The sequence below is a fragment of the Muscardinus avellanarius genome (assembly GCF_963383645.1).
Source record: "Muscardinus avellanarius genome assembly, chromosome: 2".
Taxonomy (NCBI): domain Eukaryota; kingdom Metazoa; phylum Chordata; class Mammalia; order Rodentia; family Gliridae; genus Muscardinus; species Muscardinus avellanarius.
Genome location: NC_137787.1, coordinates 165,319,079 through 165,325,078, shown reverse-complemented (window position 1 = coordinate 165,325,078; position 6,000 = coordinate 165,319,079).

Here is a 6,000-nt window from a genome sequence, read left to right as displayed (position 1 = left end):
TTTTACTTAGCAGTTTTGCATGCAAGTTCATCAAAGATAGAGCCTGTAGTTTTCTTCCTTGAGCTGTCTTTATTTTGGCTTATTATTATTGTAATGTTGGCTTCATAGAATGTGTTTGGGAAAAATCTAATTTTTTTCTATTTTACAAATTAGATTGAGCAGTATTGGGATTAGCTCTTCTATAAAGGTTTTATAAAATTCACTTGAGAAACTATCTGGTCCTGGGCTTTTTTTTATGGTAGGAACTTTATTACTGTTTTAATCTCTTTGATTACTATTGGTTGGTTTAAATATTCTATATCTTCTTGACTCTATTTAGAAAGGTTGTATTTATCTAGAAAGTTGTCAGTTTCTTCCAGAATTTCTATTATGTTGGAATATAGTTTTTTCAAGTAGTTTCTGATAGTCATCTGGATTTCTATGCTGTCAGTTGTCATATCTCCTTTTTTGTCTCTTGTTAATTTTTTCAAACCACCAGCTTTTAATTTTCCTTTTTTTGTGTGTGTTTGGTACTGAGGGTAGAACCCAGGGGCTTTTCTACCTCCAGGCCTATTTTATACTTTATTTGGAAACAAACATATGTTATACTTTATTTGGAAACAGGGTTTCGCTAAGTTGCTGAATCTGGCTTTGAACCTGTGTGATCCTCCTGTCTCAGCCTCCCAAGCATTGGGATTATAAGCGTGCACCACCATGCCTGGATCGATTTTTCTAATTTTTTTATTCGCTCCTTCATTGATTTCTACTATGATTTTAATTATTTCCTGTCTTCAACTGGCTTTGGCATTAGATTGTTCCTGTTTCTCAAGGGCTTTGAGGTTTACTATTATATTATTATTTGGTGATTTTCTGTTCTTTTTATGTTGGCACCCAGTGCTATAATTTTCCTCTTAATACTGTCTTTAAAGTTTCACAGAGTTTTGATATGTTGTATCTCTATTTTTGTTTGTTTCTAGAAATGTCTTGATTTTACCCATTACTTCTTCTATGATCCATTCTTCATTCCACAGTGTGGTGTTCAGTTTCCGCATATTTATGTGGTTTTTCTTAGTTTTTCTTGGTAGTTGATTTCTAGCTTTGTTTCATTATGGTATGTATCGATACATGGAAATATGTTACATTTAAAATTTTCCTAGTGCTCACTTTGTTGCTCAAGATGTGATCTATTTTGGAGTAGGTTCCATGAATAGCTGAGAAAATATAATCTCTGCTGTAGTTGGGTGGAATATTCTATTTGTGTCTAACAGGTCCATTTGGTTGATGTTGTTCTTTAGGTCTGAGGCATCTTTACTGACATTTTTGACTAGAAAATAGGTCTAATTGTGTGAGAGGGGTGCTTAAATTATCCAGTAATGTTGTATTTGGATTTATGTGTGACTTAATGTCACAAAGAGTTTGCTTTATGAAAGTAGCTGCACCTATGTTTGGGGTTTTAATGTTGACTATCATTGTTTTTTCTTACTGGATTTTACCAATAAATAATGACCTGCTTTGTCTTTTCTAATAAGCTTGGGGTTGAAGTCTAACTTGTCTGATATATAGTTGCTACTCCTGCTTGTCTTGGAGTTCCATTGAAATGGATTGCCTTGCTCTAGCCCTTTACCTTAAGTTTGTTACTATCTTTACTTGTAAGGTATGTTTCTTGCAGGCAGCAGATATATGAATTTTGCATTTAATCTATTTTGCCACCTTATGTCTTTGTATTGGGGAGTTGAAGCCATTTATTTTCGGTGTGATTGCTGAGAGCTAATTTTTAATTCCTAACATATTGAGATTTAACTTCTGTTTGAGATAGTGTTTCTTCTTCTTTGCTTAGTTATGTGTTGGATAGAAATTCTTTTCTCTCTGGTTCTGTTATGTATTACTTATTTCTTCTTTGCAGTTAATCTCTTTGAGTATTTTCTCTAGTGCTGGTTTGGAAGACATAAATTAATTCAGCTTTTATTTGTCATGGAAGATTTTTATTTCCATGTATAATTTGAGAGATAGTGTTGCTGGGTAGGAAAATTTTGGCTACATGTTGTTTTCTTTCAGAGTTTGAAATATGCTACTCCAGGATTTTTTGGCTTTCATGACTTGGTTTGGAAAGTCTGGGTTGATTCTAATTGGTTTGCCTCTGAATGTCACTTGGTCTTTTGTTTTTGTTACTTTCAAGATTTTCTTCTTGGTTTCTACATTGGTCAGTTTGACTATTATTATTTGACTATTATTATGTGGTGTGGTGAACCTTTTCTCTTGTCTAAATGGGTTCTTTAAGTTTTCTGTGCCTGTGCATTGACCTCTTCTCTATGTTTGGAAAATTTTCTGGTATTATTTCTTTAAAAAGTTTGTTTATCCCTTTGGTTTCTCCTTCTATTCTCTCTTCTATGACAATTATTCTTAGTTTAGCTCTTTTAAAATGGGCCCATATTTCTTCAATGTCCAATTCATGCTGTCAAATTCTTTTTTCTCAGTTATATACTATGAATTTGTTTTTGGTGTAATAATCTTCTAAGGGCAAAATTCTATTCTCCATGTGGTCTAATTGATTATAGTTTATTGATGCCTTCACTTTGAGGATCACATCCTTTGTTTCCTTCAGACTTTCTCTAAATTCTTTTTGGAAGTCCTGTATGATTTCTACAGTTACATTTCTCATTTGATCATCTGGAGACCTCTGCAATTCTGTGTTGTCAGGTTTGTTATTGTGGTGTTGTGGGAGCTCATTGCTTCCTGGTTATTTCTCCTCATGATTTCAGAAGTTTGTATCTGTTGCTTTTGATAGATTTCTCTGTCCCTAGGTGTCAGCTGGTATATCCAAGGCACGTTGTGTTATATTCAACACCGAAGGTTGAGTGAGAAGGGAAGTAAAGTTGTAAAAGTAAGAATATGGTAAAGGCACAGATAGTATTGAATAGAATGAGAGAATGAGTTTGGTAAGGTAGTATATAGTGGACACAAGAGATAGTGAATACATAGTATTATTCTATCAATCAATGTAGAGTTTTTAGTACAGTGATATGAAGTAGATTTAATATAAGACAAAGAAGAGAATAGAAGAGAGAATAAAAGAAGAAAAAGAAAAGGGATAGAGAGAGAAGAGAGTAGGTTTGTACAAGGGAAGAAGCTTCGGAGAGGGGTTGGGAAAAGAGTAAATAAACAAGCATACACATATACACACAAAAAAAAATGAAAAACCAAACAACAACAACAACAACAACAACAACAACAAATTAATCCAATCCTAAAAATATATGAATATTCAGCAAACTGGGCCCCTGCAATTTCTCTCTGTGCAGACACCAAGTGCCACTGGCACCTTTCTTACTAAAAGCTTGGTTTTCTGAGTCTTTCTCTGTCTGTGCAGATGGCTTGTATCAAGGAGCTGGATCTACTGTTAAGTGCAGGTCCCCCATCCACACTTTCCAGATATGTGGAGTCTCAGTCTCTCCTTGCCTCTGTAGGTAGCAGATGCCTCAGGGACCAAACTCAATGTAAGAGTCTCTGTTCTCCACAGCTAGGCTGATCTGGTCTGACTCTCCCCTTTCATGATGATTGGGTTGTCTGTGGTAATCCTGGAGATCCTACTAGTTGGATCTAGTGTTAAGAGTAGGTTTCCCACCACACTTTTCACTGATTCAGAGCCTGAGTCTGTCTGAGTCTCTGTTATGTCCAATAGCAGACTCAATCCCCACTTTTGCTGGGTTGACCTGGAAAGTCTCTTACCCAGGAAATTTATTGAGTCTGCATTAGTCCCTTGGGACACTGCACTGGGCATTCTCCTGTGGGGATGAAGGCTTTGTTGTTGAGCACCACTCTGGAGGACTTGGTGAGCTCAGCCATCATGGCTGCAATTTGTAGCCAGTGTTTTGACAGGAGAAACCAATGACTTACAATTCCGATGATCTGCAGCAGCTTACTTCAGGTCCTTGGTTGTTTTTCTGTTCACCTCTAGAGTGGGATTAACTGAGGCAAGAAAGCATCACTGTGGCACCCGTGGCTGCAAGTCAGGTGGGTTTTATTTCTGTTCTCTGATTGGTTTTCTAGTCTTTTTTTTTCCTGCCACCTTATAATTATTGTTTTATTTTTCTAGTTATGGTATTTTCTGGCTTTTGTAGAATATTTTAAGCACTGGATATCAGGTGTCAGCCGAACTGGTATGTGATGTATTATTGGGTCACCATCTACCCAGAAGTCTCAATCTGAGTTTTTTAGTGCAGTATTTCTGCTATAGTTTTAATCAATATTTTTCTAATTTTGTAATTTTTGCCTTTTTTATTCACTTTTTTATTTTGAATTTTTTTATTTGACAAGTCATGTTATTACAATGTCTGTGTTATTTAAAGGTATTCTCTATAAATTTCCATCCTATTAATTTATGCACTTGTCTAGACTTTTAATGCATTTTTTGTGACTTTTATCTATAAAATGTCAATTTCAATCTATCATATTTATTTTACTTTCTAATTTTGCAAATCCAGTGGTGATAAAACCCAGATCCTTACTTAGGCCAGGGATGGGAAAGTACTCTAAAACTATGTTAATTCCCCAGTCCTAAATCTAACATTTGTAAATGGTTTGTACTTTTAAAAATCTTGTTTCAGAATTTTTTTAAATCCCGAGGCCATCAAAATATTCTCCTAATTTTTGCACAAAACTTTTTTATCTTAAATTTTCACTTACATCTACATGGAAAACAAATGCAAAGGAACCAAAACAGGCACGTAAACCAAAGGAAGAGACTAGATAGAAAAATAAAAAACAAAGCCCATGTCTCTCACCAGCCAATCTTTGATAAAGGAGCCAAAGACATACACTGGAGAAAGAACAGCTTTTTCAACAAATGATGCTGGGAAAACTTGCTATCTATATATAAAAAATGAAAATAAACCCAGTCTCTCACCCTGCACAAAGTCTACTTGAGATGGCCCAAAGACCTAAAAGAAAAGAAACTTAAAAACATCTAGAAGAGGGCGTAGAACCAACTCTCCAAAATATTGGCACTGATAGAAATTTCTTCAATAAGACCCCCAAAACTCAATAAATTAATGCGAGAATAAGTGAATGTGATATTATTAAACTAAAATGCCTCTGTGCAACAAAACCATCAAGAGTTTATTTTTTTAAAAGGTTTAAAAATGGTAGCTCTTTACTACTTACAAAAAGCTTAAAACAAAAAGCTTAAAAATACACAAAAAGCTTAATACAAAAAGATTAAAAACTTAATACTAAAAAAATCCAATAAAAACTGGATAACAGAACTGAAAAGATTCTTCAAAAGAAGTACAAATGATTAGCAAATATATGAAAAAATTCACAACATATTTAGCAACCAGGGAAATGCAAATTAATGCAAGTTAGAACTACATTGAGAGTCCACCTAAATCCAATAAAAAGGCAGTAATCAGAAACACAGATAATATCTATTGTTGAGGTTTGAGAGAAAGTTGGAACACTATTACACTATTTGTGGGACTGCAAACTAGTACGGCCACTATGGAGACCAGTGTGAAGGTTTCTAAGAAGCCTGGAAATTGAACTACCATATGACCTAGCAATAGTGCTCCTGGGAATCTTCCAAAATAAAATGAAATAAGAATATTATACTACTTGCATATCGATGTTTTAAACAGTACAATTTATACTAGCCAAATTATGGAACCACTCAGATGGTGAATCACAAAACTTTGAAATATATACAAAATGGAACTTTATTCAGCTATAAAGAATAAAATCTTGCCATATGCAGGAAAATCAATCTCAAGAATATCATATTAAGTGAATACAACCAGCCTCAAAATATGGGTAGATTTTTTCCCCTCTTATATGTGAAAGCTAGCTATTCAGAAACAAGGACAACATCAAATAGACAAGCAGAGACTCCAGGAGAGTGACTGAGGGGGATGAGGGATGGGAGATATAGTCACATATATTGTAATAGTAGAAATAATGCTATGAATGTATACAAAACTATCAATTTCAGTATCAAAGACATGCATGGGGATGGGGAAGAAGAGAGAA